Source organism: Scyliorhinus canicula, chromosome 19 (assembly GCF_902713615.1).
Source record: "Scyliorhinus canicula chromosome 19, sScyCan1.1, whole genome shotgun sequence".
NCBI lineage: Eukaryota > Metazoa > Chordata > Chondrichthyes > Carcharhiniformes > Scyliorhinidae > Scyliorhinus > Scyliorhinus canicula.
The window spans coordinates 91810726-91838040 of NC_052164.1; the positions used below are offsets into that span (position 1 = coordinate 91810726).

Here is a 27315-nt window from a genome sequence, read left to right on the forward strand (position 1 = left end):
GGCACAGTGGATGGGCTTCTAATAATAATAGTAATCTTTGTTGCCACAAATAGGCTTACATTAACACTGTAATGACGTTACTGTCAAAAGCCCCTAGTCGCTACATTCCAGCGCCTGTTCGGGTACACAGAGGGAGAATTCAGAATGTCCAATTCACCTAACAAGCACGTCCTTCGGGACTTGTGGGAGGAAAACGGAGCGCCCGGAGGAAACCCACGCAGACACAGGGAGAAAATGCAGACTCCGCACAGACAGTGAGCCAAGCCGGGAATCAAACCCGGGAGCCTGATGCTGTGAAGCAACAGTGCTAACCACTGTGCCACGGTGTTCAAGTGGCAAGTTAAAACACCCGGAACTGCTGGCATGTCGTGAAGTCGGCAGGAACCCACCGACTTCCACCTTTAACCTAAGCGCGTACTCCAGGTGTGGGAATCACTGACAGAAACATGGCTGAAGCTTGCTGTTCCTCATGCCTCCCCGCACTGCCAGTGGGCCTGGAAGTTATCTTAACATTCAGCTCGTCTGTATGCATTGTTTTCTTGTAGTTGTGGGTGGCATAGTCAAACTTCAATATACAACACTTAACATTAGACAAATAAATCCCAGGCCGGGATTGTCTAAAAATGCGTCTAAGTGTTGACACCGGCGCAAACACCAGAGTGTTTCACGCTGGCGTCAATGGGCCTCTTGGCCAGCAATTCTGTAGCCCACATGGCGCCAGCACACCGGTGGAGTGCGACGTGCTGCTCCAGCTGCCGTACACGGCCCTGCAATGCTCACCGCGGGTCCACCCATGCGCGCGGCGGCCGCTTCCGCGCAACATGGCGGAGACACAAAGCGGGCCGACGCGGAAGAAGGTAGCCCCCCAGATAGCGAGCGAGCGCCCGCCGATCGCCGGCCCCCGATCTCCGGCCTGGCTGTCGTGGAGCACCCCCCCCGCCCCCTCCCCCTCCCCCGGAGACTGATCCCCATGCCCCCCACCAGGACGGCCACCGCAGCGGCGACGCCGAGCTCCCACTGGGTGAACCACACCGGCGGGAACGCGGCCCGTCGACTGCGGAGAATCGCCGTGGGGGTCTCTTTCAACTGCCCCGAACCGGCGCTGATTCTCCAGTCGCGGGAGAATCGTGTCCCGGCGCCAGACCCGATCGCGGGTCTGAGGCCCCATTCTCCGCCCCCGTGCCGGGCGCCATTTCGGCTCGGAGGCTCAGAGAATCCCGGCCCCAATCTTTCCGAAGGGAATGAAGCTGCCACTGTAGACAAGTGAGAGGGAAGATTACTGAAATACTGCTTGCAAGGAGACAGTGAGAATTTCAAGACATTCTGCCAAAAATATTGTGAAAATGTTGCTCTCTTTAAATTCTCGTAAGATTATCTGAACGTTGGTCATTACTGTATTACATTCTGGCTTCGATAACTTGTTGGTGTTCCCGAATGCAGCAGTGAATTTACTTAATCATAGAATTATAGAATCGCTGCAGTACTGAAGGAGGCCATTTGGCCCTTTGACTCTGCACCGATGCTCTGAAAGAGCACCCTACCTAGGCCCAAATCCCCACCCTATCCGCATAACCCCACCTAACGCAAGGACAGTAAGGGGCAATTTAGCGTGGCCAATCCACCGAAAGGGTGGCATGGTAGCACAGTGGTTAGCACTGTTGCTTCACAGTGCCAGGGACCTGGGTTTGATTCCAAGCTTGGGTCACTGTGCGGCGTCTGCACGTTCTCCCCGTGGCTGCGTGGGTTTCCTCCGGGTGCTCCGGTTTCCTCCCACAAGTCCAAAAAGTGTGTTTGTTAGGTGAATGAGACATTCTGAATACTCCCTCAGTGTACCTGAAAAAGCGCTGCAGTGTGACGTCTAGGATTTTTATCCGTAACTTCATTGCAGTGTTAATGTAAGCCGACTTGTGCCAATAATAAAGGTTATTATTATTATTACCTGCACATGCCTGGACTGTGGGAGGAAACCGGGGCACCTGAAGGAAACCCATGCAGACACGGGGAGAACATGCAAACTCCACACGAATTGAACCTGGATCCCTGGCGGCATGAGGCAGCAGTGCTAACCGCTGGGCCACTGTGCCGTAGCTGGGTTATGTAAGGCTGGATCTGTTTTGGGTGAGTGGATATCAGGTGGGTTAGCAGCAAGGGGAATATGCCAGGTGGCAGGACATCTGGGATTGGGAGAGAAAACCGGCCAAGGATTTTGTTTTCCTGATTGCTATCCATGAACCCCCCTCTTCAACGTGCGTCTGTGTGTGTAAGATTGGGCAGCTATGTAACTTCCCCGCCTAACCCCTCCAAACAGTTTTATGTTCGAATAACCTGTGGATGATCTGTCAGACATCGCGTGAATATTTGCCGCCTCCAGAAGCTACCACAGCTTGTGGGGCTATCCTTGCGTAGAAGGTGGAAACTTGATGAGAGTTGATGAATAAATAACATGCCCAAGAGGTGTGAATGTTATTATCAGACTTTGAAAATCCTTCTCTCGCTTTATAAATTTGTGATTTACAAAAACATATTGCTTCTGTTCCTTTATTCCGTTGGTCAGTTTTCCATGTGAAAACAGAATTGGGTTATAGACGTTCCTGCCTTCAGGCAATGTTACAGATGCCAAGCCAGCCATCCATCCATGCATTGTGCACCTTGCTCAGTCACCTGTGCAAGGAAACAGATTTTCTGGAGAGTGTTGATGTTCTGTTTACTTTTCACATGTGTTATATCGAGGGGCTTTTTTTCTTGGGGTGGGGAGAGGATTATCAAGGGGTGGGGAGAGAATTAGCAAATTGCATATTTATTGCACCGCCAGTATAGAGAAAAAAAACACCCCTCCAGGTACATAGCGAGCCAAAGAGAAAGCAGCGAGGGAGGCCGGGGGGGGGGGGGGGGGGGGGGGGGGGGGGGGGGGGGGGGGGGGGGGGGCAGCTTGGCCAAAGACATGACCATTGATGGCGGAGTGAAGCAAGGCAAGGTTGGCACAAGAAAGTCAAAGTCAGTGGATGTTGATACCAACCGTTCCTGCCCTACATCCATCTATTTTTTGGGATTATGTTGCAAAATAGAGTTTGTGGATATGGAAGAGGAGGGTTGAAGGACACCATATGTAGTAATGGCTTCTATTCCTATAATTAGCAAAAGGCTGCCCGCTGAGCTGGCCAGCAACGTGGTTAGTGTGGTTGTCCCTGTCGAAGGTTTCAAAGAAGACACTATAATGCACCATGGCCACATTAATGCAATTTTGGTGCTTTGGGAAAGGAAGAAACCTACTTAGAAAGATTCAAACAGGAGAACTAGGCATGGGCCTTTATGGCAAACATATGACCAAAGAGTTTGGAAAGGAAAGAATTAGATCAAATATAGTCTCAAAACAATGGGCTGGATTCTCCGCAGCTTCGGGAACTCCGCTACCGGCGGCGGGCGGCGGGGAATCCAGCGTCGGGCAGAAAGTCGGGCCAGCGCAATCCAATGCTCCAGTCCCCCGTTGGCGTTAGGATTGAGCTTCATTTGCATCCTGTTAATGGGCCGGGCGCCATATGTTCTGGCCAGGAATTGCATGAGCGCGAATTGGTGCAGGTCTTGACAAATGTTGCCCTGGCGAGATGGACCCAGGGGATAACTCTTCAAGGGATTTTCCCCAAAGGTCCACCAGAAGCCCCCCCCCCCCCCCCCCCCCCCCCCCCCCCCACACACACACACACACACACACACACATACACACAACACAAATACACACAATGAAAGACCTGCCCACCAGAGACGCACTAATGAAAGAGACCCTCACCAGAAACTACCCATTCCCCCCCCCCCAATCTCACCCCACCACCAGAAGGAAAATCCTTGTCTGGAAGCCCCCACCCTCCCTAGAAGAGAGACAACTTCAACGCCTCACAAGCGTGAATGGAGATGAATGAAACAATGCAGACAGCTGGGTGGGTGTGGAAGTTGTCTATCACAGCCTATGAGGCTGGTTTAGCATAGTGGGCTAAACAGCTGGCTTGTAATGCAGAACAATGCCAGCAGCGTGGGTTCAATTCCCATACCAGCCTCCCCGAACAGACTAGGGGCTTTTCACAGTAACTTCATTGAAGCCCACTTGTGACAACAAGCGATTATTGTATTATAGAGAAAGCAATTTCACAAGAGTTATGAATGAAGGGCTTGCAGATCAAAGATCTGGGGGGGAGGGAGGATTTGTAAAGGATTATGATTTGCACCCCCAGCTTGAGCACAAATTAGATGTGATTCAGCAGCGGCGGGAGAACATAATGGACGGAATTCTCCGATCCTCCACGCCAAAATTGCGCACGGCACGGGGGCGGAGAATTACCCAAAATAGGGTCCCATGCCGGCACGCGATTCTCCGGCGACCGGAGAATCTCCGGCAGTCACCCGATCGATGCGGCGCCGGCCACCACAGCGAATCTCCGCGCTCGACGGGCCAAGTGCCTGCCGAGTTCCGCCGGCGTGGTTCACATGTGGTCCCACCCGGCGGGACTTCGCCGTTTTGCTCCGCGGGCCATCCTGGTTGGGGGGGGGGGGGGGCATCCGACTCTGCGGCGGGGGGGGGGGGGGGTGTCCAGGTGTGCGATCGGGAGCTACCGATCAGCGGAGGCGCTCATTCCATTCCGGGGGGGGGGGGTCTGTTCCCCCATGCCGGGCCCCTGTAGGGCGCTGCCATGTTGCGCAAGGGCTGCCGCAAAGGTGGCGGACGCGCGCTCGCAAGGACCCACGGCCGGCCGCCGTGCTCATGCGCTGCCTCGTGGCCGTAACTACAGGGCCCCGTCGGCAGCCAGAGCTGCGGGACGCACGCCGGGGCCCTGTTAGCCCCCTTGAGGGCGGGAAAAAGTCCAGAGTGATTCCCGCCCGTTTTCCTGCGGGCTTGGGGACTTAGTCCCCAGAAGGAGAATCTCGCTCCATGTTTCCCAAACTGGGAATCCCAGCCAATGTATCCATCCATTCTATTCTATTCTATCCACGTTCTGTAAATGTAACTGGGAAGGTGGGAGAAGGCCATGTACACTGATCAAAAATTTTAAATAGAACATACAGTGCAGAAGGAGGCCATTCAGCCCATCGAGTCTGCATCGAGCCACTTAAGCCCTCACTTCCACCCTAACCCAATAATCCCTCTTAACCTTTTTGTACAGTGAGGGCAATTTATCATGGCCAATCTATCTAACCTGCACATCTTTGGATTGTGGGAAGAAACCGGAGCACCCGGAGAAAACCCACGCAGACACGGGGAGAACGTGTAGACTCTGCACAGAGAGTGACCCAGCCGGGAATCGAACCTGGGACCCTGGCGCTGTAAAACTACAGTGCTAACCACTATGCTACTGTGCCTATTGATTTTGTTTTAATAAATCGGTCTTCTTAAACTGTGTGCCCACCATTTCTTCCCAATCAGTCAAATACAGGGGAGCATTGATTTTAATTATATAAAATTGACATGCAACTGATAAATAAATTGTAGGATTCTGTAAACCCTTTTAACTTGTGCCAATTCTGATTTCGCAAGACATCCTTTCAGTTTATAGTCAAAGGTTTGTGTGTCTGAGTATAACCAATACTCTTTCAGAAAAATGCAATATGACAAATGAGATTATATATCGGCTTCTTTTCCAGCCAGCCCTGCATTTGGCTCTTGTAGCTTGGATTGTAATAGCATTGTATTGAAACTATTAACATGAAAGCATTCGAGTTTTAAAATAAAATCCTTGGAAATGAGTACTTGCAATGCAAGTGTGCAGATCATTTTGTTACAATCCCCATGGAGACCGATAGCTTTCAATACTGGATTTAAATTCCCAGTGATCAACTTAAAGGGGTTGCATGACGAGATTTCAACTGTTAAGACTTTTACGGTAATAAACGAATTAAAAGCAACAGCAACTAAATATTATCGAGTAGGCAACTAATACTCTAAACGACAGAAAAGGTAACATTTATTAATGTTTTTACATGACTAACAACCCCATGCCATTTATATACATTCCAGCACAGACTCCACAGGATTATAGATCGTGGTCTACAGGCCATACTAAGCCCGAACAGGATTGCGACGCGGCCAGTAAATGCTGCCCGCGGGCTTCCCGGTAGCCAATACGCCTTGCAAGATCTAACCAGATCCCGCAAGGTGTCGTAATCAGAATCCCGCCCACAGTGGATGGGACCAAGCCACAGGTGTGCCTAAGAAGGTTTAAAACCCACTTAGGCATACTCACCACTCAGGACCTACCGGCCTCCCAGCATCTAACAGCCTTCCCAGGAAGTCCCCAGCCATGCGACATTCAATATTGACCCACACAAACGTGTTCCTGGCAGAACGGTACCTGAGGGGGGGGGGTCTCCTGGGTCATCAGAGGCCCCTGGGTGGTCAGACATAGGGCTGGGTGGCCCCATGAAACACGGGCACCCTCTGGACACCCTCATACCTCAGCTGTTTCAACAAGGGGATGGGTGTGGCCAAGCTCAATCCGGTACCCACCCTGTGTTGGCACTCTTCAGAAGCGCTGCCTCATTGCAGAGAAAGGAGTTGATTAGCAGAGCTCACCGCAACCAGAGGTCACCTGCACAGCAGCCTTTGCAAACCTCCCTGGTTCTCTGCCCATCTCAGAGCCTAGGCCTCACCAGTGACCACCCCCCCCCCCCTCCCCCACCCTTCAGGATCACCCTCCTGGTGAGGCTGGCAGCACTGACTGCCTCTGCCACCACCTCCCAGGTGGTGTTCACGAAGGGCAGACTTGAATCTGCAGCCTATCCAGGGGAAGAGGTTGATCCTCCTCTCCTCACTGGCATAGAGCTGTGGGTCCACCTCGAACGCCTGACCTCAGGAGGGGCAGGTCTTCTCTGAGCCACCTTATTGTCTGCAGCGGGGTGTGTGGTAGGTGGAGTGCTTAAAAACAGCTCTAGCTGTCAGGCTCTTTGGCACTAACTCCGGCCCCAATGGTTACAATGGCCAATGGGCTGGGAATTGCTCTCAATTCGTGCCGGCAGAGTGCTGGCTCATTTGCATGACCTGACCCACTTACTGAATAGCACCCTTAATGGAAGTGCGATTCACACTCAATTCGGGCCCGCGGCAACAATTACAGCACGATTTAACCAAATGGGAACTGTGTCCCATAGCGAGCGCGTTTAGCCGCGTGTTTCCCAGCGCCCGCAGCACTAAGAGGCACACCGCTACCTAACGTGACTCCAGTTAGATACAGGGCATCAGCGGGTATCGCAGGCTGAGGCCTCAATTTGGCCCGTTTCCTGGACTGAGGAGGCCCGTTTGCCGAAACCTCTTAGTGCAGGGAGCCAGGGCCAGGCTGGCACCCAGGTGGTACCAGTGCCAGGGTGCCACCCTACACAGATGGCCTTCAACCCCCGGGATACCTCCACAAGCGATCTTTGTGGACAGCAGTACTGAAGGGGATGGATCACAATGCCTTTGTTACCTCAGGGATCGGCATACTGAAGTGAGACTTGCTGTCTCGCTCTAATATGCGGATTTGCCCCAAAGTTATCCCGCCCACAATGGGCACGCTTCACGCGCGACGTCTCGCACAATCGGGTGTGGCTGGTAGATCGCGTCCCTAGTCTCTCTTGTTATGTTGTTTGGGATTGGTTTGGAAATTGGAGACGTTATTCGGACTTTGAGAAACGTTGCAATTTTGAGAATGGTTAATTGACGCCCGATCCAGTCTTCGTTTAAGTGCGAGTCAGGAGCTGTTGGGGACCGGTGCGTTGCAGCTCACCATTTAATCCTGAAATTTGCAAATATTTTATTTGAAGTTGAGATGTTTATCTCTATGTGCAACCTTGAAATGTCAAGTATTCAAAACTGTGTTGAAAAAGTAGCACTCAAATTCGGTTGAGTATAAACTATTGTTTGTATTTAAGAGTTTTGAGTGTGAATTGTGTCTTGTAGCTGTTTGCTGCAGCAACTTTTGTGCCAGCTTTGTTAGTGTCTATAATCTGAGAGAGAACCATGGAGCTTGTTATAGGTTGTTTTGGGTTTGTATTGGGGTTGTGATTCGTACATCAGTCAACTTTTCGTTTAATTACAGTGCAAGGAAATTTAAAGCGCTTGCACATAATGGGAAGAGAGCCAACTAGGAGGTTAATGAAGTTCATTCCGTGGGAGGAGAAAAGCTGCAAAAAAGACACTTGCTCTGGCGGTTAACCCTAATGTGAAAGGGACAATACTAGAGATTTTCTGCTGGCTTCCTGGTCAGAAGAAGGAAGATGACCATTTACGAAATAAAAGAAAACAAAAGTCTTTCACAGCCGTGGGCACCTAGCAGCCCCAAAGTATTTTTGAAGTGTGGCCCCTCTTGTGATATTCAAGCCAATTAAAGCAGGGGATGTGCAAACAGTTCAGAATCTAAATTGGTGAAGATAATGGCCCAGCTCTTCCATTCTCCAAAGGCTTGTCCTTCTGGAAATAGCGCAAAAGATGTGTTGGCTGACCCCCTTGGATGGCCCCACACACTAGGGTTGCACAGGAATTACTCAGTAAGTTTCAATTTCCGTTAGGCAATTACCCTTTGCCTGGAACCCTCCGAAACTCCAGTGGATAGTCAGAGAATTTAGATACGTCTCACTCACTTAGCAGATCAGTTACTCAGGAAACGTTAGAAGAATTAAAACCAGTTTTACCTCCTGGATACATAGAACATACAGTGCAGAAGGAGGCCGTTCGGCCCTTCGAGTCTGCACCGACCCACTTAATCCCTCACTTTCACCTTATCCCCATAACCCAATAACTCCTCCTAACCTTTCTGGACACTAAGAGAAATTTAGCATGGCCAGGCCACCTAACTTGCATGTCTTTGGACTGTGGGAGGAAACTGGAGCACCCAGAGGAAACCCACGCAGACACTGGGAGAACGTGCAGACTCTGCACAGACCGTGACCCAATGAGGAATCGAACCTGGGACCCTGGCACTGTGAAGCCACAGTGCTAGCCACTTGTGCTACCGTGCTGCCCAATACCTATACCATCTGAATGTCCTCGTCGTCCGCCCACTGGACCACCTACTCTACCCCACCCCGACTGCTCCGCCCCTCCCCACATTGCACTGAAGGACTGCAGGAGCAGATACACTCCAGCAGTCCCAGGTCAGAGGGTCTAGGAGAGAAATGTGGAGCTCCCGATGTTAGGTACGAAGATAGGAACGGTGTGGCAATCTGGCGTCGATTGCCCCTCCCCAGAAGATTGGGGTCCAATATCACCTCGACTTTCTCAATCAGCTGGAGTTCTCACCTTGACTTGGTGTAAGTAACCCAGATAACATACAGGATGCGGAGTCCGAGGCACCGTTGGGGAATAGTATTCAACAACAATGTACATTTGCACAATATTGTTCAATGTCTGCAGCCGGAAGGGTAACAGAGAAAGGAGAGTGGGTGGAGAGTCATTGCAGATTTCCAGCATTTAAAAATAGAGCAGTCAGAGAAGAATTGCTCCCAAAACCTCCTGACACCAGACGAAAAGGGTGCACAGGAGGAACCATGATCCTGGTGGGGGCAACTGTGGATTTTTGCACGTGAGGTATTCCCCACCCACAAAAAGACCCGAAGACAATGGCGTGGGGTCGCAAATGCGGCGTAAAATACAACAAAGTGCAGTCACTCAGGCACTGAATCATGCCTCTTCATCCAGACTTAAAATTCAGCCCAAACTTACTGCCCCCTCCTGACAAGAATGCTCAATTGAAACATTGGTATTCGGAACTGCAATGTCGATGCTTTATGGCCTCAAGGTATTGAGCAAATAAAATGATGAGAAAATTCTATTTAAACAGAAACAAGTCATTGTCTTCAAATATTTTACCTTCCGGCGCCAGACACTTAAGTAACCAGCATCGCTCATTATTGTGCTCCTGCAGTTTTAAATAAAAAGGAGAAAAGGGCTTCATACTGATTCCCTGTGATTAACTGCTCATTTTCAGAGGGGTGGAGAGAAGATTGAGACTTGGGACTGAGGCAGAGCCAGTTTGTTTAGTGTGAGATCCATCAATGAGAAGTGGATGTGCATGATCCGCTATCTGCTTTCTGGTTCAGCTCAGTAACAGCTTCAGCTCAGTAACAGCTTTGCCAATACTTGAACAGTGTTATTTTCCACAGAGCTTGTCATAGGAGTAGAAAAGCCGATCTTGGCGATTAAAATATTTGATTTTGAATATCGCCGGATTACAGGTAATTATTAGATTTTCACTTAAATTCAATGCGCCTCCCTTCTTTTTAAAAAAAAATCTTTATTGTCACAAGTAGGCTTACATTAACAATGCAATGAGGCTACTGTGAAAATTCCCTCATCGCCACATTCCGACACCTGTTTGGGTACACAGAGGGAGAATTCAGAATGACCAAGTTACCGAACAACACAGGCGGGATTCTCCGGCTCCCCGTGCCCATGGTGGCCTGGGCCGCGATCGGGGCCCACCGATCTGCGGGCGGGCCTGTGCCGTGGGGGCACTCTTTCCCTCCGCGCCGGCTGCTGTAAAGCTCCGCCATGGCCAGCGGGGAGAAGAAACCCCCTGCCCATGCGCAGTAATCACGCCAGCGGTTCTGGGAACACACTGGCGCTCCTGCGCATGCGCCAACTCGTGCCAGCCGATGGAGGCCCTTCGGCGCCGGTTGGCGCAACGCCAATCACTCCGGCACCGACCTAGCCCCTGAAGGTGCGGAAGATGCCCCACCCTCCGGGCGGCCCGACGCCGGAGTGGTTCACGTCATTCTTTGGCGCCGGTACGGCCCACCGGCCGGATACCGGAGAATCCCATCCCACGTCTTTCGGGACTTGTGGGAGGAAGCCAGAGCGCCCGGAGGAAACCCACGCAGACACTGGGAGAGCGTGCAGACTCCGCGCAGACAGTGACCCCCAAGCCGGGAATCGAACCTGTGACCCTGGTGCTGTGAAGCAATAGTGTTAGCCACTGTGCTACCGTGCTATGCTTAAAACCTGCCTGTGATGCTTCTCGACAACAATAAAACTCCCAGTCATGGAATTGAACCCTCATCTCCCAACTGCTTTTTTGACACGGCCTTCGCAGCCTCCAACACATCATCAGCGAGGATGGACATCTTGCCAAGGTCATCCCCACACCCCCACTACTGGCCTTCAAACAACCGCGCAACCTCAAACAAACCATTGTTTGCAGCAAATTACCCAGCCTTCAGAACAGCAACCACAACACCACAAAACCCTGCCAGGGTAATCTCTGCAAGACATGCCAGATCATCGACATGGACACCACCATTACACGTGGAAACACCACCCACCAGGTACGCGGCGCATACTCGTGCGACTCGACCAATGTAGTCTACCTCATACGCTGCAGGAAAGGATGTCCCGAAGCGTGGTACATTGGCGAGACCATGCAGACACTGCGACAACGAATAAACGGGCATCGTGCGACTATCAACAGGCAGGACTGTTCCCTTCCAGTTGGGGAACACTTCAGCAGTCAAGGACATTCAGCCTCTGATCTCCGGGTCAGCATTCTACAAGGAGGCCTTCAGGAGACGCGACAACGCAGAATTGCTGAGCAAAAACTTATAGCTAAGTTCCGCACGCATGAATGCGGACTCAACCGGGATCTGGGATTCATGTCGCATTACATTCGGCCCCCACCAACAAGCCTGGACTTGCAGAGGCCTACCGACTGAACTGGCTTGGGACAATTCACACCTCTTTAACCTGGAGTTACCTCTCTCTCTGCATCTTTGATGATTTGATTGCCTGCAGGTGCTCGCATTCCGGGGCATCTCTGACTGTGTCTATATAAACATTTCTGGAACAAGCCTTTCCATTCACCTGAAGAAGGAGCCGTGCTCCGAAAGCTCGTGTTTGAAACAAACCTGTTGGACTTTAACCTGGTGTTGTAAGACTTCTTACTGTGCTCACCCCAGTCCAACGCCGGCATCTCCACATCATGGCTTTTTTGACAGTCCTTGCTGTAATTCCCAACTCTGATGATGTTGATTTTAAGATGGTATTCATCCTGGTTTCATCTCTTCCTTTGCACTAACTACCACCATTTCCTTTAAGCACATCTTCACGCACACATTGTTTTTCCCTTTTTGGGAAAGTGGCAAAATGATTTCCGAGCCGATTCGCGTTATGAGCGCTCCTTCGGTGGTTAGCAAGTCCTGGCACTTGAACCCGCAGCCCCGGAGGCAGGGATGATACCACTGTGCCACAGGACCTCCTTATACCACCACAAGGGGGAATAACAAAACAAAATGTGTAATTGCGCTTTTAAAAACGGCAAGTGCTCAACTGGTCTGGCAGCATCTGTGGAGAGAGAAAGAGAGAGTCGACGCCCTGAGGTGAATCCATTCTACTTTCCATTCATTACAGAAGGAAAGTAGAAATGTGACGGGGCCTCTGCTGTTGAAAGGGAGGGGGAGGAAGAACAAAGGGGGGGTGGTTTCTCTGATTTATTTATGATGGGGGGAGGCAAATTTTACTTTCAAATGAAGTTTGAAAGTAAAAGCAGCAGGGTAGTTCGAGGCTCCGCTTTGGCAAGTGTACTCCTAAGTTTATTTATCTGTAAGTGCAAGGAAAGCAATTATTGAACAGATGCAGCACACTGATTTATCAGCTGCTCTTTGGAAACCATTGACCACCCATTACTGCGCTGAAGCGTGAGACAGTCTGATTATTGAGCCAACCGCGGTGCTTGCTCCACAAGGTGTCTTGTGGCTTGTCCAGGTTCGCTGTCGGTTCACAGCATGTCGCATTTTAAAAAAAAACAGATTATTGCTTTAGCTGATTGCAGGTTGTGTTCGAAACGTTTGCCGGTGACGACCGAGCCTCTGAGGCCCAACACTCGAGAGCCCGCGAGGGTAATTTATAACGCTGGCAGCTACCCCTTTCTGAGCAGCGGGGGGCTTTGACAAAGAACGTTGAATTGTTCATCTTTGACTGGAAACTTTGCATTCAGTAATTTACTTCTGCAGCCTGAGCGGGTAATTCCAGTCCACATAGATTTGGGATGAGAATGTTTGAGTTTGTAAATGGAGTATGTTTTTTGAGCCGTGCACTTAGAACATAGAACATAGAACAGTACAGCACAGAACAGGCCCTTCGGCCCTCAATGTTGTGCCGAGCCATGATCACCCTACTCAAACCCACGTATCCACCCTATACCCGTAACCCAACAACCCCCCCCCCCCTTAACCTTACTTTTATTAGGACACTACGGGCAATTTAGCATGGCCAATCCACCTAACCCGCACATCTTTGGACTGTGGGAGGAAACCGGAGCACCCGGAGGAAACCCACGCACACAGGGGGAGGACGTGCAGACTCCACACAGACAGTGACCCAGCCGGGAATCGAACCTGGGACCCTGGAGCTGTGAAGCATTTATGCTAACCACCATGCTACCCTGCTGGTTTGAACAGTTTGGGTTCTTGATTAAACCTGCTGTGGTTTGCAAAATCTCATGGTGTTTCTATCGCAAGATAAGAGTTTGAAAAAATTAATATATTTTGCTTAATTGCTAGTACAGACTGCTTAATTGCTAGTACAGACCTGGAGCAGCAGGTTGTAAAGTTCTTCGAGGTTGCAAAAACCCTCTTGAACTGTCGAGGGTTAACTCTGGTTGGGAGGCCATGTGTGCTTCCTGCCAGTGCATTCTTGAACCTGCTGGCCGCCAAACGGGGTTCGAAAATTGATCTGGGTCAGAAGTCAATCCCTCGTTGCTACCTTCACCGACCTGTGGGTGATGCCCTTTGCCATGGCTCACATGCCTTGCCCAAGTGCATCATCCCCAGCTGGGAAACGGTCATTTAGCGAGAAGGCATCACTCGAAGCAAGTCACCGAAACAGTAGCATTGCATGGAAGAAAGAAATAATCCACGTGAAGTACTTTCTGGTTTTGACTCTCCAGTTAAGTTATCCGTAGATGCACTTACCCAAATTTAGCTTTGCGATCTAACTGATCTCTTGAGGACGGTGTTGCCTGTTAATTGTTCTCCTTCTCCCTGTAGCTTTGTTTCAAAGAGCAGCTAAGTCATTGACCTGCCTCAGTGCCTCTGAATATTCTGCTCGGATGCCAACCATTGGAAGGCTTGATCTCCCTCAATTACTGTCAACCCTCCCTTCATAGCAGCCTTGCACTGCCTGGCTTAAATATGAAAAAATGATGTCTTCTCACTTCATGGCGGTCCACATTTATCCTTAAACTGACCACTGATTCATGGTCATTATCTTTTTGTTATCCGTGTTTGATAAGTAGGAAGTATTAGCTCATACATTTACCGTTATACTTTTTTCTTTCCGTTTCGAATTACTTTATCCTTTGGTATTATCTTCCCTTGTCTCAAATAGAGGAAACATTTTTATAAGATAGACATAGAATCCATACAGTGAAGAAGAGGGCCACTCGGCCCATCGGGCCTGCACCGACCCTCTAAAAGAGCACGCTACCTAGGCCCACTTCCCCAACCTGCCCTCATAACTCCTTAACCCCACCTAACCTGCACATCTTTGGACACTAAGGGGCCATTTTAGAATGGCCAATCCACTTAAGCTGCACATCTTTGGACTGTGTGAGGAAACCAGAGCACCCGGAGGAAACCCAGAAGGACAGGGGGAGAATAGACAAACTCCACAGACAGCCACCCAAGGCTGGAATTTAACCCGGGTCGCTGGCACTGTGAGGCAACAGTGCTAACCACTGTGCCATCTAGAGGCATAGAAATATAGTTTGTGCCCATTTCACTGGCATCAAACCAGTACCACAGTAACTAATTTAACAGCAGGGGGAAGTTAAACCGTTGCTAAATTGGTCAAGGGCCTTGTTTTTAATTATGCACAAACATCATTTCAATATTTGAAGGGAGACTGCTGTGCCAATTTTCAACCGCTTCCCAAATTCATTTTTAACTAGCTAGAGTTTGCTTTGTGCAGTGCTACCTGCAAATAATAATTCCAATCATTAAAGGTAATTTGGATATTCTGAATTATCCTGTTCGGTAATTTGGACATTCTGAACATTATTGGACATTTTGAACTTTACCTGTTGGCTAATGTGCACATTCTGAATTCTCCCTCCGTGTACCCGAACAGGCGCCATAATGTGTTGTCCAGGGGCTTTTCACAGTAACTTCATTGCAGTGCTAATGTATGCCTACTTGTAACAACAAAAGTGATAATTATTATAAAGGGATTGCTGCTGGCTGCTCATAAAGCCATGCACGTTTGAGAAACTGTGATTGCCGTCGATCTGTAAAGAGTGGGCATATCTCTGGACTCCGCAAAATAACATCGAGCCCCAGCTACCTCATACATCACCCCACCTGATCACCACTTCCCTTGGTCTTAAATACGAACCTAGACGCCAGCTGAAATAGGTTAAGTCCGAATCAAAGAGCTGTGGTAAGCCACTCAATTGACATGCAGCTCATTGGAATTGTGACCAATGCCTGATGACTAATTTAGGATGGTCTTGCGGCCCACCAAATCTGGAATGTCTTCTCCCTGGTGCACTGTCTGAATCACTCCTGATTTGGGGCCTGGTCCAATTTCCAGCACAGTGATCTCTTTCTCCGTGGAGGACATACTGGTCTTGGATTGGGCGCAGCGCAAAGTTACCAGAATGATGCCAAGGTTGACGAGTTGAATTCTAAGAATAGGTTTATTGACTCAGCTTGAATTCTCTTGCGAATAAGAGGTTATCCAATCCGGTATCCCAAGATGATCAAAGGAGAGTAGAGAGGCAAACCGTTTCCATGGGTGAAGGACTTACAGAACAAGAGGCCACAACTTTGAAAGAAAGACTTATCTCCTGCTTTTCGCGATCACCGTATGTGATCACCGGATGTCCCAAAGTGCTTTATCGCCAATTAAGTATTTTTTAAAGTCTAGTCACTGTTAGAATGCAGGAAGCAATTTGTGCTCTGTCAGTTCCCATGTACGGCAATGTGATGATGACCACGTTCTTTTTGTGAAGGTGATTGAGACATAAACATTGTCCAGGTCACCGGGGATAACTCTTTTACTCTTGTTCAAAATAGTGCCATGGAATCTTTTACATCCATCCAAGGAGACACATGGTACCTCATTTTAATGTCTTAGCCATAAGAGAGCACCCCTGACAGTGCACCTGTCAGCTGCATTGGAATGTCAAATGTGATTTTTGCACTCAAGGCCTGGAATGGGATTTGAAACCGGAGCTTTGTGATTCAGAGTGGACCGTGCTGCCAACAAAGCCACAGCGGACACCTAGCAGTTCGATTTAGGCCATTCGGGTGAAATCAGGCAGCACTTGTTCACACAATGTGTAACAGAAGTCTGGAACAGTCTGCCTGCAAAAAGAAAAAAACTATCGCGGCCAAGTCATCTATGTAGAGTTGCAGAACCAAGGCATTTAGATGGGGTGAAGGCACACAACAACCATTCCAATGATCCATAATACCAATGGCCTCATGCTGGGATATCACCAGCATCAGAAGACCCATATGTGCTATCCCGTTAGGAAGCCCACTTTGGTGATGTTGTGGAAACCGAGACTCCTCATTGCACAGAAATGAGTGCAAACGTTGAAAGTTGAAGGAGTGCGGAGGCTTTGATCTCTACTCCGTAGCCAAGCAACTGGAAAACGTGAATGCAACCATTGGCTCGTACTGGAGAAAGATGCTTTTTAAAAAAAATAAAACCCTACTGTCCAGTTAATGGGCTTTCTTGGTGTCAGTGCGATGACTGATTCTAAACCAGTCTGCAGACTTAATTAACAATGGGATAACTCAGCCAAAAAAAGACACCTGCTGGTTAATTAGGTGTGAGAAATTATTTTTTAATTATTCAAAAATCACCATGGGACTTTTCCAGCCTCCAGTCCAATTTCATCACATTAGTGCGCGAGAGGTGTACGTGATGAAATACCCCACGGGTTCCCTGAGAGTGTGGATGAGTTTCTAGTAATCGTCACCCACAATCTTGTGGCCGAAGTTATCTTCCCATCAGAATTACTAGACAAGAGGAGGGCCATTCGGCCCATCGAGTCTGTGTCTGCTCTTTCGAAGTTCAGCTGTTTTCTTGTTGGGTTTTGGAATTGTGCATTAATTATGATCATGTTATGGCGGAGAATTGCACACCCTCACCATCCTTCTTGTTAGTTTTCATACCAAGTCGCTTCAAGCCACTGTTGCCCCCAAGGCAATTGAATTTACAGCAAGTATCAGTTTTAGACCTGATGGGTCGGTCTAATTACATGCCAATCATTTCTTAAGTATAGTGGAGTGTATCAAGCTTTCACATTGCTCAATTCAGGTCCTCCTGGCAAAGAGCAAAGATGCTAACTTCACTGGCCCTCTGTCCTCTGAATACATCGTGACAGCTAGGTGTCGTCAGCGGTGTGTGCCTTTGCACCTCACAAAGTGTGGTCTTGAATCTCTCCCCATGGACAGGAGGCCCTCCTATTATAAGCCCATGGTTCTGAATCATAATGGAAAGCCATAAATCCCTTCAGAAACCTTTTGTAAACTGTATATTACAATATCAGGTAGCTATGTGGAATAACCTGGAAATGCATTGTACAGCTGTAAATATGTGCCCCCCCCCAAAGTGAGCTAGCCACTCATTGCCAATTATACCTATGTAACATCTTTTGACCTGGCTTGTTTTCTGTGGATGCACATTTGAAGCAATGTTTGGTGTCAGACATTCCTGTACGCATACATTCTGGGTAGAGCTTTGCCTTGAGAGGTAATCTGTGCCGTACAAATCTCCCTCCAGTAATTCTGCTCTGACTTGTGTGTATCTTAAGGTCTCAGTATTCTGCTTAAGTCAACTTGGCTGAGCAGACTCTATGCCTGGTTGAACATCAGTCATAAATTCTGAAGCTGCAACATGAGTTAACCGATAATGCTGATATAATTATCCCAATGGAATATATACTGGGTGCAGGAGTTCTTCGTAATCCATGGCAGATTATTTCTTGAAGCCTGCAGTTTGTATTTGTGGAGCTCTTATCAGGTGCCAAGGACATGGTTGACGTCAAGTTCTCTGAGCGAGGAAATTGGTGATGTGAATCAGGCCTCCCAGTACTTTCACACCGTGTCTACATGGGTTTCCAGATTCCCACCACAGCCCAAAATGTGCAGGTTTGGTGGCCATGCTAAATTGTTCCTTAGTGTCCAAAAGGTTACGGGAGATAGGGTGGAAGCATGGGCTCAAGTTGGGTGCACTTTCCAAGGCTCAGTGTGAATATGAGGGGCGGAATGGCCTCCTGCACTGTAAGGATTCTATTAATTAATTATAAAACAGTAAGTGTGAAGTTTCTGGTCATGGAGCTAAAATTTTATCTGGGACAGAGTGGGGGAGTGCGAAGATTTGATATTTATTATAAACTTGAGCTTCCGATGCAATCTGATATCTTGAATGCATCTATGAATCTGGTATCAGGAGGGCAGCACGGTGGCGCAGTGGTTAGCACTGGGACTACGGCTCTGAGAACCCGGGTTCGAATGTCGGCCATGGGTCACCTTCCGTGTGGAGTTTGCACATTCTCCCCGAGTCTGTGTGGGTTTCACCCCCACAACCCAAAAATGTGCGGGTTAGATGGATTGGCCACGCTAAATTGCCCCTTAATTGGGGAAAAAAAACTATTGGGTACTCTTAAATTTAAAAAAAAAAGAATCTGGGGCGGCATTCTCCCCTACCCGGCGGGGCGGAGGGTCCCGGTGTAGGGGAGTGGCGCCAACCACTCCGGCGTTGGGCCTCCCCAAAGGTGCGGATGGGGGATGTGCGCTGGGGGCTTCTCTTCTGCTTCCGCCATGGCGGAGGCCGTGGCGGCGGCGGAAGAGAAAGAGTACCCCCACGGCACTGGCCCGCCCGCCGAACGATTGGCACCAATCGCGGGCCTGTCCACCGTGGGGGCACCTCCCGGGGTCCGATCGCCCCACTCCCCCCCCCCCCCCCCCCCAGGACCCCAGGGCCCGCTCACGCCGCCGATTCCGCCGCCACCAGAGGTGGTTCAAACCTCAGCGGCGGGAGAGGTCTTCCAGCGGCGGGACTTCGGCCCATCATGGGCCGGAGAATCGCCGCAGGGGGCTCGCTGCTCGGTGCGGCGCATTTCCCACCCCCGGCAATTCCCGGGTGGTGGAGAATTTCTGTCACGGCGAGGGCGGGATTTTTAGCGGACCCGGGAGATTCTCCAAACCTGCTGGGGGTCGGAGAATTTCGCCCCTGGTATCAGTTATTCTCTATTTCTGTGTGTCTTCGCATACCATGACCAACACGTGTCTGTGTACAATATCATTTATTGGGCATGGTCTGTTTTAAATGCCTGAAGTGATCAAATTAGAAATTGGTATTATAACCATTCGAAAGTTGTGGGTTGAAGCTCCGCAGTAGAGATTTAAGTCCACAATCTAAGCTCGACACCTTCTGTGTACAACTGGAGGGCTGTCAGAGATGCAGCCTTTCAGGTGAGAGGTGAAGTCAGTTCGCCTTTCAAGTGAGTGTCAGTGATCCCATGTACTATTTTTTTTTATGAATTTTCAGTGCCCAATTCATTTTTACCAATTAAGGGGCAATTTAGCGTGGCCAACCCACCTAACCCGCACATTTTTGGATTGTGGGGGTGAAATGCACACAGACACGGGGAGAATGTGCAAACTCTACAAGGACAGTGACCCAGAGCCGGGATCGAACCTGAGACCTCGGCGCCATGAGGCAGTTGTGCTAACCCACTGTGCTGCCCCGGTCCCATCTACTATTGAAGACGAGTAAGGGTATTTTGCCTGAAATTTATTTGTCAATCCACACCCACCAAATTACCTGGCCATTCACCACAGTGGCTGTTTGTGGGATCTTGCCGTATCTTCCTGCGTAGCTCGTTCAAACTCCATTCATTTGCTGTAATGTGGATGGTACGAGGATGTTCACGGCCAAAACCAAAACACTGGCAGCACACAGCAGGTCAGACAGGGCTTGTGCAGCTGATGCTTTGGGTAAAAAAGATCCTTTATCAAAGCCAAGAGGCTGGCGCCAATGTTCAGTCAACCGTATAAATCCATCTTAACATGGAGCAAAAAATGGAAACTGATTGCAAGACATTTATTTGTAACTTTCCCGTAAAACTGAACAAAATGAATTTTTCCAAAAAAACCTCAGCGCCAGTTGAATGATTGATTGGGTTTAATGTCAATTCAGTTCACGGCTGACTTTCTCGTCTCTTTCTGCCCAGTGCTCAAAATTTCCCTGAATATCTGGGTTATACCAATACAAAATTCTTCTCCCAAGAATTTGACCAGCATCAGTCTGTCACACTTTATTTTGGTGGGCGTCTGCCATATAATTGCACGAAGCGATGAATATCTAAAAAACCCAAAACAATGATGGGTTGAAGCTTTTAAATATTGAATTGGAGCAATTTGCTTTGGCTGCTGTTGGGACTTTAATGTGAGAACATGGCTGATGAGTACAATGCCCTGCTTCAGTATACTGGGAGAGGTCACCTTGCCACCATAGACATAAACAAGACGTAAAGTGGCTGAGACATTAATCGCCAAATACATTTCTTCTCTAAATTGGGCTAATAAATTGCTTTAATCAAGCATCTATCATTGTTCATTTTATGTGGTATAATTTTTTGACACGCAAGTGACAGGTTTTTGACAGCGGAGATGAAAGCACCAGGTGGTTCTGGACCACCAGCTATTTGTGGTCCAGACGTCCAGTGTGTCAACGTAAATCTGCCAATGCCAATTTATGGGTTGTGGGATTGGAACTGCTCAGGGACTTGACACTAATGATGATGCTGGTAGACTAGGTAGCTTGGCACTGCTCCGATTTAAGCACAGATGCTACATCCCCCAAAGGATGCGTTCCCATCATCTGCCCTGGGGGATGTGATGGGGTGGATGGCAGGAGTAGTTGGAAGTCAACCATTGCAGCTCCACTGGGACTTTGGTTAAGTATAGTGCAGATTTCTGAAAGGAATAATTGATACCGACATGCTATTTGCCCAGGTCCAGGTAATTCGAGTGAGCTGGTGGATGGACCCCTGTAACCTGCACTAAGATGCGAAGTGAGTCAGAAATTGCCACCTCTGAGTTCCTCTTGTTCTTACTCTGCAGGGACAGATTGCACTCTGCTGCTGTCTCTGGTCAAATAACTTGTTGATCCTTTTTCCTGAAATTCCACATGAAAAATGGTCACCTTGGCTCAGGAACTGGCAGGTCTTTGACATGGCACAACTGAATTACAGGAGCCGGGTGCGGTCAGGAAAGAGGTAATGGTGAGATGGGTGGGGGGGGGTCATAAATGGATTACCAAATATCATGGGCAAGGTCGTAGATTCCTGATTTACACAGGGCCTCTTCTGGCACTGGGTTCTCTCTTTCACCGTCTTTTATTAATTCACAGGATGTTTCATTTATTGTTCATCCCAAATCACCCTTCAACTTTCAGAGTTCATTTAAGAGTCAACCACATTGCTGGGGGTCGGGAGTCACATGTAGGATAGACCAGGGGCGAAATTCTCCGACCCCCCGCAGGGTCGGAAAATCGCCTGAGAAGGCGTAAATCCCGCCCCCACCATGGCCGGAATTCTCCGCAACCCTGGAATTGGCGGGGCGGGAATCACGCCGCGCCGATTGGCGTGCCCCCCGCGCCGATCGGCGTGTCCCCCGCGCCAATTCTCCGGCCCGCGATGGGCCGAAGTCTCGCCGCTGAGAGGCCAACATCGCCGCCGTGGTTTCAACCATCTCTGGTGGCGGCGGAATTGGCGGCGGGAGAGGGCCCCTAAAGGTGCGGAGAATTCCGCACCTTTGGGGAGGCCTGACGCCGGAGTGGTTGGCGCTACGCCGGGACCCCCGCCCTGCCGGGTAGGGGAGAATCCCGGCCCAGGTAAGGGCAGTAGATTACCCTCTAGATGAGTTTTTACAACAATTGGCAAAGGTTTCATGATTACCATTAAACCTTTAATTCAAGGTTTTTAAAAATTGAATTCAAACTTCATCATCCGCAGTGGTAGGATACAAACTCTGGTCCCCAGAGAATCACTCTGGGTCTCTGGATTATTCATCTTTTGTGAGGACCACAATGAGTCCAGCATGAGTTTGTTGAGTCAAGCAGAAAGTAACTTTTATTTACAACAATATTTACACAGCACCAGAAGTTCACTACTGGTTCTCTCTCTCTCTCGCCGATACCATACTGGCCAAGTCTTTTTGTAAAGCTAAAAGATTAATGATTGGCCCCGCCCCTTAATGGGGTGAACTCCTATTCCCCACAATTCATGGGTACTCAATTGTTCCCAGCCAATAGGTCCGGGCAGGTTACAACATAGTTCAGTGCCAATATCATTGCCATCACCTTCCTTCGCCTGCCTGCAAAGCCACAGCAGCTTCTCTGCTCGATGATACTTTGCCGTCAGGGCCCAATCCCATTTCTCTGGGTGGGCAAGATTAAAATAGATCAAACCCCCCCCCCCCCCCCCCCCCCCCCCCCGGCCCCCAGTGAATGTAACTGTGTCTGTTCGCATCAATAATAATGGATAACTTGGATTAAATACAATCTACGAAAATGACAATGTTGATGGATTATTTTAATCACTTTGCCAAGGTGGTTATCTTAAAACCTGGCGATCCAAATCTCTTTCTTGGCAAATGATTAGTCATAAGGGTTGGATTGCAATATTAGAATTCAGGCTGATGGACAATTAGCGTCAGTAAACGCCGAACACCTCACTCTTTCCCTCCCAGAACAGTGTATTTCATCACTCTAATCTCTCACCGTGAAATTCTTCACGATATTTCAGACCTGTGCGATAAGCTAAACTTGCTGTCTCCAGACAGACCCCCAGGTTTGAAAGTCCAAAATCAATAATGGCGCTTTTTTCCTTCCACAGTTCGAGGGGCAGTGATTTGAAGACTTTGTAGTGGTCACCATAACACTCTGAACATTTACTGACAACAGTTTCTTGAAAAATTATTTCATGGGATGTAGGCGTCGCTGGCAAGATCAATATTTGTTGTCCACTCCTAATATGCCTTAACCTAGTGAATTGCTAAGCCGTTTAAGAGGGAGTTAAGCATCACCCACATTACTGGGAGTCTGGAGTCACATGTAGGCCAGGCCAGACCAGGTAAGTGTGGCAGATTTCCGTTCCTATCTGGGCACGAATGAACAAGAAGGGTCTTTCCAACACTTGATTTAAAATTTTTTTTTAGAGTACCCAATTCTTTTTTTCCCAATTAAGGAGCAATTTAGCGCGGCTAATTCACCTACCCTGAACATCTTTTTGGGTTGTGGGGGTGAGACCCACGCAGACATGGGTGTGATGTATGTATAAAACTATTCGGTATATAATATTGTGCTTGACCTCTGACCAGCGGGTGTAAGTCTATCATGCAGCTTTGCGCCTGAGGCAGTTGGGAGTAAGTTGTATTGGTGGATAGACATATTTTGCTGTAGCTCTATAATAGTTAGTTAGTGTTAGTTTGTTATTTATTCCAGTTATTTTTACCACACAGTTGTTTCATAATAAATTATTATTTTAAAAAAATTATCTTTTATTCTCCCTTTTCACATTTTCTCCCAAATGTACACCCACCAACAACCAACAATAATCAGTAACAAATATGTCAATCCTCATATCAATAACAACGATCCCATCCTCCCACCAACCCCCAAACATTAGCCCGCATGTTCACATAAACAAATGACAAAAAGGAATCAGGAATCATCCATAGTCACCATCAACACACACCGCCCCCCCCTCCCCCCAACACTCCCACACCCCCCCCCCCCAACAAATTTTTGATGTTATCCAGTTCTCGAAAGTGCACGATGAATAATGCCCATGAATTGTAGAACCCATCCATCCTTCCCCTCAGTTCAAACTTAACCTGCTCAAGAGTCAAGAATTCCAATAAGTCCCCCTGCCTAGCCAGGGCACAGGGTTGAGAGGCTGCTCTCCATCCCATCAGGATCCACCTTCGGGAGATCAACGAGGCGAACGCTCCAACATCTGCCTCCACACCCGTTTCCATCCCTGGCTGGTCCTACACCCTGAATATGGCCTCCCGGGGGCCCGGGTCCAGTTTCACGTGCATCACTTTAGAAATTACCCTAAAAACCTCCTTCCAGTAATCCTCTAGCTTTGGACAGGAGCAAAATGTATGAACGTAATTAGCGCCCCCAGCCAACGTTCACACACATTTCTACTCCTTCGAAGAATCGGCTCATCCTCGCCCTCGTGAGGTGTGCTCTGTGTACCATCTTCAGCTGTATCAGCCCCAACCTCGTGCACGAGGTGGAGGCATTCAATCTCCGGAGCACCTCACCCCAGAACCCCCCCTCCATATCCTCTCCCAACTCTTCCTCCCACTTTGCTTTGATCCCTTCCAGTGGTGCCTTCTCCTCTTCCAAAATAGCTCCGTAAACCGCTGACACTACCACTTTCTCCAGTCACCCTGTCGTCAGCACCTCCTCCAGCAATGTGGAGGCCGGCTCCACCGGGAAGCTCTGTATCTCCTTTCTGGCAAAATCTCGAACCTGCATGTATCTAACCATCTCCCCCTGCTCCAGCCCATACTTTGCTTCCAGCTCTTTCAGCCCTGAAATCTGACCCCAAGAAGCAAATCTTTTAGTGTCTTAATCCCCTTCTCCTCCCATTTCTGAAAACTTCCATCCCACCTCCCCGGCTCAAATCTATGTTTCCCCCGAATTGGCATTTCCCTTGATCCTGCCCCCAACCCGAAGTGTTGGCGAAACTGCCTCCAAATTCCCAATGAAGCTATTATTACCGGGTTCCCTGAGTACTTCCCTGGTGCTATCGGGAGCGGCGCTGTTGCTAGCGCCTTCAATCCTGACCCCCTGCGCAAACTCTCCTCCATTCTGACCCATTGGGAATCAACCCCTCTGACCCAGCCCCGCACCTTCTCCACATTCCATAATAAATTATTTAAACGAGATGTTCTGTGGTGCATCATTCATATTGGTCAGTCTACAGAGCATGACAACGGGGGGGGGGGAATGTGCAACTCCAGACGGACAGTGACCCGGGGCCGGTATCGAACCCGGGTCCTTGGCGCCATCTACCTGGCACGTAACTGGCCACGTCAATCCTTCCTCTTAATCTGGGCTCATGTCCTGAGCCCACATATACGTGCTGGAAAATAAAGTGTCCAGCTGTTCAAAACTTCCAGCTATTAACAGAAGGACTTTGAAGCTGGATAAATCGGCTTTGAATGCTCGTAGGTGGTGACTTGAAGGAAATTCAAAAGAAGTAGTGGCCGACTTCAAAGGGCTTGGCAGCCAGTGAGAAACAGCACGAGAGGAAAAATTTAGTTTGAGACTGAAGAAATCTGTTGGTGCCCCCTCCAAAAGAAAAGGGTCACTTTGCTTTCCAGCTGTCTGATCTCAACAGTAGCCGCCTCTGGCAACGCCAGAAGTTGAATCTTCTGGTGTTACACATTAATGTTTGAGTGACACCCAGAACCACAATAAAGGACATGTAAATATCTGCTGGCAGGTTAAAATCGAGTAAGATGTTAATGTACAGCAAAGATCTACAGGCATCAAAATATTTACAGATTATTTCCCACACTTCCAAAAGTATCCTGTAACAGCAGCGGTAGCATGTTGTTTAAGTAGTCTGACGTGAAGCTGGAATTCATTACGGTGGTCTCAAGTTCAGCAAAAGCTGCACTTAGGAAAATCACCATTGCAAGCCGCTCGTTGTATGGAAGTTACATCAATGGTTCTGGCTTTCCATTTTTTGCACAGTGGGCTGTGAACTTGGCATGATCATAAATGATCCATAGTCTGCAACTGATGGCAACTGCGTTGTGTTTATTGCCTGCTGCAGAGAAATCAGGCAGTCAGCTCGACTCCCTTCTGTGCCGTGCCCGAAAGAGGCTAATTAGAGGCCATCAATTCGGTGGTAAATGAAGCTCTTTTTTGAGGCTGTTGTCAGTCACTTGCTGAGGCGCAACCTGGAATCGCATGATACAAGTGGTCATGTGGATCCCTGCTTATAAAGAATTGCAACCCACGTTGTAAGTTTAACACGGCAAAACCTGTCGGGGTGGTTCATACAAGTGTAAGAGGGCACAAAGAAAACCAGAGCCAAGCTAAGGAAGGAGATATTGTTAGGGGTATCAGTGCAGCATGGCGGCGCAGTGGTTAGCATTGCTCATTTTTATTCTCTCAACACCACCCCCCAACGGCCACAGCATCTGCCCCCCCCCCCCCCCCCCCCCCCCCCCCCCCAGGCCCCAACTTACTGATTAGGGGGATCTCGAGCCCCCCCCCACCCCTTGTAAGGGCAGGGTGCCTCCGGTTCCAAGCCCTGCCAGTGGCACCTGGGCACTTTGACAGTGCCACAGTGGCATTTCCAGGGTGCCCAGGTGGCCACGACAGGCTGGCAGTGCCACAGTACCCAGGTGACATCAGGATTGCCAGGGTACCCCTGCCCGGAGCCCAACCACCCAGGGGCCACCGATCACCTGGAAGACCTCCCCCCACCCTCTCTCAACACCCCCTCCCTCCCTCTCTCTCCCCCCTCCCTCTCTCTCCCCCCCACCCTCTCAACTCCCCCTCTGCCCCTCTCTCTCTCTCCCCCCACCCTCTCTCTCCCCCCCATCCTATTCCCCCCCCCTCTCTCTCTCTCTCTCTCTCTTCCCTCCCCCCCTCCCCCGCCTCTCTAACTGCTAACTGCTTACTTAAATACACAAACCTGGATCCCTCCCAGTGAGGGCGAAATCCGGATTGTGACATCTCGCAAGATCGCGGGGAGAATCACGCCCATTGTCTTTAACGTAGTAAAAGAAATGCCCCAAGGCATTTCACAAGTCTTTATCAAGTAAAACTTAATGCCAGGCTACATATTAGAGCGGATTACCAAAAGCTTGGTCAAAGGGGGAGGTTATAGGGGCATCTTTTTATCCTTTCATGGTATCATTGGCAAGGTCAGTGTTTGCTGTTCCCGAATTGCCCTTGCACTAAGTGGCTTGCTCGGCCATTTCAGAATCAACAACATTACTGTGAATCTGGGGTCACATGTCGGCCAGCTGGGTAGGGATGGTAGATTTCCTTCCTTGCAGGTGAATCAGACGGGTTTTTACAGCAATTGATGATAGTTCCACGGTCACCATGACTGAGACCAGCTTTCAATTCCAGATTATGTGGTGAGGTTTGAATACGCGTCCCCAGAGCATTTGCCTGGGCCTCTGGATTACTAGTCCAGTGATGTTACCACTACGCTACCATGCCTCTTAAAAGAGAGGAGAGAAGTAGAAGGGTTTGGGGGAGAATTCCAGCCTTTAGGGCCTTGGCAGCCGAAGGCACACCCA

General features: G+C 49.2%; 1 protein-coding gene across 5 annotated transcripts in view; it reads left to right on the forward strand.

Annotated features, from left to right (window-relative positions):
• LOC119953880 (cell adhesion molecule 1-like) overlaps positions 1-27315 on the forward strand; it is a 427713-nt gene that overhangs the window by 168632 nt on the left and 231766 nt on the right. The gene's annotated exons all lie outside the window — the stretch shown is intronic.